At 35.4% G+C, this 9,354-nt stretch overlaps 1 pseudogene; it reads left to right on the top strand.

Moving 5' to 3' along the window:
* Positions 1–6,883: 6,883 nt before the first annotated feature.
* LOC107503368 lies at positions 6,884–9,116 on the top strand (annotated as a pseudogene).
* The last annotated feature ends 238 nt before the right edge of the window (positions 9,117–9,354 follow it).

Genomic DNA, 9,354 nt, shown 5'->3' on the forward strand with positions numbered 1-9,354 from the left:
CTAAATTTGAGATTGTTCTTTCTGTACCGTTCCTCAAGAGCCCAGATTGTCTTTTAAAGTCATTATGAGTCATAAAGTCAAAACAAAACTGAAATTACCTGAGAATTGTCCCCCAGATATATAGGAATAAAAAGCCAAATATGATCAGGTGTACTGCTTGCTCTATGAAAAAAAAAAAAACACTGGAAAAAAATGAAAAAAAGGAAAAAAAGAAACTGAAAAAACAAATAAGAAAAGTCTCCTAACTTGATAAAGTTCCTTTTACAAACTTTCCCATCTGAGGAGAAATTGAAAGTAGTCATCCTTATGACTGAAATGCAGAAAAGATTTTTTATTATTCTCTACTTTTGAAACAAAGCCCTAAATTTACTAGTAAATTATTTGCTAGGCCAGGTTCAAAACTCTTTAATACTCTTGTTCTTAAAGTTCGGGACTTACTAGAGAAAGTAGTGCATTTTGAAAATGGATGGTAGAAGAGCGTGGGAAGCAGACCCATGAGACTGGAGAGAGACGGTCAGCCTGCCGCCCTGATGGTGGACACAGCATCGAGACTCAAGCTTATCATAAAAGCCAAGGGCAGCAGTTTGGCAGGTGCCCCAGCTCTCCTGAATGAGCAGTTCACCACCACTGTAACACTACACTTTCGTAATGAAAAAAAAGACAATTACCCCCCTTAAAAGTTGGGTGTTTTGGTTTCACACCTTCTCATTTGGGCTTTCTTTGGTTGGCTATCCATACGAATCGACTGGAAAAAAAAAAAAGAGAACTTACAGAGATTTCAATTACTGTTAATGTCGCCTAAGTGTTTTCACTGTCACAGTCTAGGGCTTCAACTTTTTAATAAGTTTCCGGTAATTATTACAAGTTTTTGGTCTAATTCCAGCTGAGGATTTAATGGGACTCATTCTGACAAGATATAGGATATTGTCCCAATAGATGTTCATTTGGAAATGGGCCACTTGCAATTTTGAGTGTGCCGAGCTGTGCAAGATTAAAAGCACTGGCAGTATAATTTCCACCTTGTGTCCCAAGCTCTGTGGATTTGTAGCTCATCCAGGCTGTCCATCTGGGGAGCAAACAGCATGTACTCCTTGATGAGAAACTCTGCCCAACCGACCAGCTGTGAAAAAAATAGATTACTCTTGTCATTTTTTTTCTCCTAGGTAATTTGCTGGGAGTAAAAATATAATTTCATAGAAGGTGTATAGTTAAAAGCAAATCCTAGGGATGCATCTGATTTATATTTAAAACTTCACTACACTTTTATTTGTTAAATTTAATTTTCAACAATATCCTGGCTGTTAAAATATTTCCTAATTCACAGAAGATGGAAAGGTTGGTTTCTGGTATTTCTATACTGAAGAAGCATAAGAAGCGGGGTATAGAGGAGAAAGAACATAGAAGGACTCAGCTGACAGGCTGAGCTGAGCACAGAGAAATGCATTGTTGCTCTTCCTATGGGTAAAGATACTATGATGGAATTAAATAACATAACTATTGGGAAAATAGATCTTCCTATTGCCCTCAAGAAGCTAAAATGGTAAATGCATCTTCTTAAGCCTCTAACATATAACTTCATCCTTGTGATAATTCAGAAGATCATACTAGATAGATAATCAGGGTAATTCTAGATCAATTGAGCTGTAGAGTTGAGAGAGGGATTGTTAATAACAGTCTGAATTGTGATGTAATATGTAACATCTAGAAATGTAATATGTTCATCATGCTACGTTTTCAGCCAGTCAAAGGAAATAGAAGGATATGTGCTAAGAAAAATGAAACTGTTCAGTTGTACCCAGTGGAGAAATAATGATGTAATTTGAAACTAAAGAATTTGCAATGATACTTCTGCACAGACTAACGAAATACATAGACATTAATGAGTGTTTCAGTGACTTGCTATTTGAAATTTAAGCTTCACACTGTTGTGCCTCATAAAATCTATTGTCTTGACCTTGAAGTTACTTTAAAAAACTAATTCCAAATAGATGTTAGCATTTTAAAAACTTGATAAATTAAGGTTACATATTATCTTACTGATTTTGAGATCAGCTATAATTGATTATACATTAGCACATATATATACACACACATACACACAAAACAAAGGACTTTTATTCATAATTTTTTTCATACAATTTAATAAAAGGATTCCTACAATTAAAGGAAAGATTCTTACAATTCACTAAAAGGAAGCCAAACAAACCAATAAAAATAATAATAAAAGATTTAAACAGAACCTCCACAAAAGAAGATAAACAATGAGCATGTGAGGAGTTAAATATCACGAGTCATCAGGGCAATGCAAATTAAAACTATAGTAAGATTCCACTCCACATTCATTGGATTAAATAAAATTTAAAAGTCTAACAGTATCAAATGTTGATGAAGATATGAAGCAACAGGAACTCTCCAACATTGCTGCTGGGAATGCAAAATGGTTTAATTGCTTTGGAAAATAGTTTGACACTTTCTTATGAAGTTTAAGATTTCTTTACTATATTACTCAGACATCCTACTCCTAAATATTTATCCAAGAGAAAAAAAAAACAGTTGTCTACATAAAGACTTGTATATGGATCTTCATAACAACTTTATTCATAAATCAAGAACTGGAAACAACCCAAATGTCTGTGACTAGGCAAATGACTAATTAAACTGAAGTGTACTGATATAATAGCATATTGCTCAGCAACAAAAAAGAACCAAACTACTGAAGCACCCAACAATATGGATGAATCTCAAAAATATTATACCAAGCAAAATGAAGCCAGACACCAAAGGTTACTGTATGATTCCATTTACATGAAAGTCTAGAAAAGACAAATCTAACCTAATTACTGTAGTGACAGGAAACACACACACACACACACACACACACACACACACACACACATGCACAGTGGTTGCCTGAGGCCAGAAATGAGATCAGATTGACAAAAGGCACAAGGGAATTTTCTGGGTAATGAAAGAAATTTTCTGTATCTTGATATTGGCAGTATTTATACAGATATATAAATGTGTTAAAACTCATCAGTGTACATTTCATTGTATATAAATGTATGCCAAAATAAATGTGATCAAATAAAATTTTTAAGAAACAATCACCAATAGCTTTCTAATTCACCTAAAGTCTTTTAAATGATTTTCAAGCGTCTCTCTGGCTTCTCAGTCTTCCTTTCACCTCCTATAATAAATCCACCAATTAACTTTCTTGATGTGTAGCTTGACACACATCAAGACACACATGTGAGACACATTTAAATCTTATGCAATAGCCATTCCTTTTGCCTAGAAAACAATTCTCTCAGATATTCACTTGACTTACTTCCTCACCTACTTTCAATTCTCTTCTTATATGTCTTTTTCAGTGGGACCCATTCTGTACACCTTATTTAAAATTATAATATTCCTAACATTGCCCATAATCTTATTGTTTTATTTTTCTTCCTACTCTTTATCACCTTCTAATATACTTAATATTTTACCGATTTATTATATTTACTATCTTTAATGCCCCAACTACCATGTAAATGTCATGAGTTTGGAATTTCATCTGTCCTGTTCATTTTTGAATCCTCACCACATTGACACATAGGAAGCACTTAACATATGTTTGCTGAATAAATGAATAAATAAAGGATGAAAGAAATAAAATAAGCTATATAGTCATAATACTAAATATAACAAAACTGAGTTCTCACATTAGAAAAGAAAGATTGTCATATTAGGGTATTAAAAATCCAAATACATTCTCTCAAAACAATCAAAGTTGACAATCACTTTTTATTATACCAATGCAAACAAAAGCAAAAGCAGCACCAGCAATAGTAATATTAACAATGGAACTAATCTAATCTAGAAAATAAAATGAAGTTATCAAAAGTATAATTTACAAAGAGACTCTAACAGTCATAAACCTAGAGGTATCAAAAATACAAAACATCTAAAATAAAAAGCAAAAATGTAGTAATTGAAGCAGAGCTTGATAAACAAAAATAATAGTGGAAACCTTTTGAGAACTGAACAGATCTGGTAGAAAAAAATAAGCATGAAATAGAAGGATTAAATGAAACAATAAATAAACTTGACTATGTACTATTTCACAAAGAAACGTTGTCATTTCACTAAAATGTAAACCCCATAAAGCAAGGTATATAGCTGTACTGTTCACTATTATATCACCAGCACCTAGAAAAGAGGCTGGAATGGAGTTGACTTCAATAAATATTTACTGAACGAATACTTGCTTTCACAAAATTTGACTCTATACTTGATTAACAAAACCTGGAACAAAATATTTTTAACAGATGTTTTAAAAGTAGAACTTTTACAAGCTATCCTCTCTGACCAAAATTCAATAATGTTGGAAATAAATTATGGAGAGAAATCAAAGTAAATTCATTATTTGGAAATTACCTATAGGACCCTTGAGTCAAACAAGAAATCAAAAGTGAGATTAAAAATTAACTAGAAAACAATTAAAAAGAGACCATTTTATAGCTAAAATCCACTGAACCCAGCAAAAGGTATACAAACAGCATTAAATGTCTTCATTTGATATAAAATCACATTAAAGGAAAATATAAATTATCAAAAATACCCCAAGATGATGTAGAAATTAAAATTATGTTATGAGTTTGGAATTTCATCTGTCTTGTTCATTGTTGAATCTTATAAAAGAGATAAAATTTAGGATTAAAAAAGATATTGAAAAAAAACAGATATTGAAAAAGTTACCAGGACTAGATGAGTTTATAGCTAAGTCCGGCTCAGTATAGAAGAGTTTATTTCAGTGTGATATAAACTATTACAGTTATAGCATAAAGAATATTTCTCACAAAAATATTTCCTCAATTCATATTATAAAGTAATTGAGCACAGTTCTAGGTATAAAATATAATAGAAAACTATAGACCAATATACTTCATGAATAACACTGAAAAAATTGAAAGAACATATTAGCAATTGAATCCAACAATAAACCAAAGGATAATAATATCATGTGATCAATTAAGGTATATTCTAGGAATGTAAGCATGACTTAATATCAGGAAATCTATAATTATTTTTATCACAATTAAATTTAAGGGCAAAAAACACATGATCATATCAATATTTGCTTAAAGGGCCTCAGATAAAATTAAGCAGTCATGATTAATATAAAAGCTAAATAAAAATAGGATAGACACCAACAATTTAAATGTAATAAAGGTTTTTCACCAATGACTGAAAAATATTATCCTAAATTATGAAACACTGAATCCATTTTAATTAAAATCAGGGGCTACACTGAGGTTACTGTTATCATCTTTAGTATTTAATAGTACTTGGTGGTTTGAAAAAATACAATACCACAGAAAATAAAATAATAGGTATAAATATTGGGAAAAATAACATCTGTTTTTGACTATAGGATTGCATGCTTTGAAAACACAAAAGACTCTAGTAAACTATTACTAAAATTCATGGAAGTATTTAGCAAAGAGCTTGATACCATGTAAACGTACAGAAGTCAATCTCTCTGAATGAATAAACAGAAGTGTGATGTTCTAGATTGGAAAGTTTTAAAAATCACCAAGAGTCCAAAAAGATAATATATAAATTTAATGAAAGTAAATCTGAAGTGAGAGGCTTTTAAAAATTATATCAATGTTAAGATAAGTTTAGACCTAAGGAAAAAATTCAAGAGGAACTAAGAAAAATATAAAGCAAAAATAATAAGAAAAAAAAAGAAACTAAGAAAAATATAAAGAGACGATATGTCTTACCAGATAATAGAACTTCCTTCAATTGAACTGTAATCAAAATAATATCACAATGGCACTGAAATATTCACTGGGAGATTGTTGTAATAAATAGAGAATCCACAACCAGATCTCTCTAAATATGAGGACTAAATTATATATTAGAAATTTTATTTCAATGCAGCTAGGACAAGATAGATTATTTGAATGGTGCAGACCAAATTGACTATTCATCTGAAAGAAAATATAGGTGGACCTCTTTCTCTCACAACTTAAACAAAAATAAATCTCAGATAAAAACTAAAATATAAAAGAAAATAAATCTAGGAAACTACAATCTAGGGGGTGTGGAAGACCCTTACAACAAAGACAAAAAACCTGGAGATGATAAAAGAATAAATGAACCCATATTATAGATAATTGTTACACATTTGAATGGAAAATGATACTATAAACAAAGGTCACAAAATTTATAAATTTGAAGACATATTTGCAATAGAAATGTGGGGAGAGGGTTAGTATCTGTAATACATTAATATCTTTTTTAAATTAATAAATATCCCATGAGAGAAAATGGGCAAGGAATATGGAAAGATAGTTTGTGAGGAGCAAATCCAAATTGCCACAAACATTAAAAAGATATTGAACCTCATTAAAAGTAAGGGAAAAACAATAACCAATAAAGTATTATTTTCTAACCAGTAAAAATGGCAAAAATTAAAGAATGATAACATCCATTGCTTGTGGGGATAAAAGAAAAATGGATATATTTCTATACTGCCGATGAAAATATTAATTGGTATGGCCTTTGGAGAAACAATTCTGGCATCATTTATCAAAACTAAAATATCTATAGTTTTTGCCCTAGAAATCTCATACCTCCCCTAATAAAAGCATAACTACACAAAATTTATTTATATTTTTAACACCACTGTTTGAGGTAGTAAAATACTATAAAATAAATGGTTCCTTTTAATCACAAGAAGTTAAACTGTCAAGTATACTATGGACTATTATGTCTCTATTAGAAAGAATGAATTCACGTGGCATTAAGACTCCCCAGGGTTAGCAGAGTTGTAGTTTCTTGCCGGTTTTATTTTTTTATTTTTTTTCCTGGCGCACCTGCCAACTGCCCAATGGACTCATTGCTTCAGGCCTGCTTATTTCCCAGTCTGGCCATTGAGATGCAATGCAGTAATGGCTTAATTCACCGTGCCAAAAGCAAGGACTGTGATCTTGGAGAAAGCCCGTGTTTCAGTGAAATGGACAGAAGGAGGTGCCACGAAGAGATTGATTTTAATGATATGGCCGCCATAAACCCAGAACTCTTAGAGTTTCTTCCCTTACACCCTTACAATCTACCCCTGCAGGAGAATGTAACCACTCAGAAACAAAAACGCAGATCAGTCAACTTCAAAATTCCCACTCCAAAGGAAGGTCTCCGAAGCCGCTCCGCAAGCACGTCCACTGTCTCAGAGATTCGTATCACCGCGCAAGAGAATGATAGGTGGAGCTGCCTGGGTCTGCAAATTTTCGCAAATGGTTTTCAGTTCCCACCAGCCCACCTATGGCAGCGGATGAAATGCCATTGACTATGGTCAGCGAGCAGGTGGAAGAGCAAGTCCATTCTATTCAAAGGATCTCTTCTGCAAACCCTGTTAATTCAGTGAGGAGGAAATAGTGTATTGTGAAGGAAATGGGAGGAAAAAAAGAAGAGTGAGGAGGAGGAGGAGAGAAGGAAGAGTAGAATGGCAAGGGAAGGAGGAGGGGAGAGGGAGGAAGCAGCAGCAGTAGCGAGAATAGAAGGACTAGAACTCCGAAATGAGAATAAAGCGATTTCAGTAGTATGACAATAGCTGCAAAACTGGGAATTTGCCCAGTTGATTAAAGAATTTCTGGCTACTTTAGACTGTCATCCACCCACTGTGACTGATCCTATGGAAGAGCACAGGATATGCATTTGTGTTAGGAAAAGCCCACTAAACAAACAAGGATTGACCAAGAAAAAAAATTGATGTGATTTGCTTCCAAGCAAGTGTCTCCTCTTTGTACATGAGCTCAAGTTAAAAGTGGATTTAATGCAGTATCTGGAGAACCAGGTATTCTGCTTCACCTTCACATTTGATGAAATGGCTTCAAATGAAGTTGTCTGTAGATTTAGAACAAGGCCACTGGTTCACACAATTTTCCAGGGTGGAAAAGTGACCTGTTTTGCATATGGCCAGATACCAGGTGGCAACACATATACTGTGGGTGGAGACCTCTCTGGAAAAGCTCAGAATGCCTCCAAAGGGATCAATGTGATGGCCTCCTGAGATATCTTCCTCCTGAAGAATCAGCCTTGCTACTGGAACCTGGGCCTGGAAGTCTATGTAACATTCTTAGAGATTAAAATAGGAAGCTGTTCAAACAGCTCCCTAAACAAAGGCCAAACTGGGCCGGCTGGAGAACGGCAAGCAGCAGGTGCAGGTGGTGGGGCTGCAGGGTAATTGTGTTGATGATGTCATCAAGAAGATCAACATAGGCAGTGCCTGCAGCACCTCCAGGCAGACATCTGCCAACTCCAACTCTTCCAGCTATCATGCCTGCTTCCAGAATCTTCTTTGAGCCAAAAGGAGAGTGCTGGGCAAGCTCTCTTGGGTGGTTCTGGCAGGGAATGAGTGAGGTCTGGACACTTCCAGTGCTGACTGGCAGACCCACATGGAGGGCACAGAAATTAACAGTTTCCTGGCTCTGAAGGAGGGAGGACATCAGAGCCCTGGGACAGAACAAGGTTCATAGCCTATTCAGCAAGATCAAGCTAACAACTGTACTATGGGATTCCTTTATCAGGGAGAACTCAGAGACCTGCATAATAGCCATGATCTCACCGTGATCTTCACTGTGAATACACTTTAAACACACTAAGATATGCAGACAGGGTCAAGGAACTGAGCTCCTACAGTGGGCCCTGTAGGGAGCAGCCAGCTCAAATGGAAACGGAAGAGATGGAATTTCTCCAAAGAGGAAGAACTGTCTTTTCAGAATTCCAGCTTTAATGAAGCCATGACTTGGATCAGAGAATTGCAAGGGAGGGCCATGCAAGAGCTCAAGAGGATTATCAGCAAGGGCCAGGCTGGCTTGAGCTCTCTGAGATGACCAAGCTGCCAGACTACAACTTGGAGACCTTTTTGAATAAGGCAGAGTCTGCCCTGGTCCAGCAAGCCAAGCACTTCTCAGCTCTAAGATGTCATTGCGGCTTTGCACCTGGCCATGCAGCTGGAAGAGCGGGCCAGCAAACAAGCTGCAAGAAAGGGCCCCAGTGAGAATGCAAATAAAGATGTTTGGTTTCACACCCAGACTTTTCACCACCCCATTCCTCCCCAGTGAACTTTGGGCACCTGGTGGGTATAGTCAAGATCTGAGCTAGGATAGGCTTTGGTAAAGGCCATGTGTGGGCACACCAGGGTCGAGGAAGCTGGGGAGAGAATCAGAGTGATATGGGATACTACTTTCCTTTTGATTGTAGCCCTGAGGGGAGCAAGGATGGGAGGAGGGAGCTTTTAGTTATCCTGTGTTGCCCTTCTGTCCAAGTGGGGAAGGCTCGCTAGCATAGTTTTCCCTTGGT

The sequence above is a fragment of the Rousettus aegyptiacus genome, unplaced genomic scaffold, assembly GCF_014176215.1.
Source record: "Rousettus aegyptiacus isolate mRouAeg1 unplaced genomic scaffold, mRouAeg1.p scaffold_m13_p_4, whole genome shotgun sequence".
Lineage (NCBI taxonomy): Eukaryota > Metazoa > Chordata > Mammalia > Chiroptera > Pteropodidae > Rousettus > Rousettus aegyptiacus.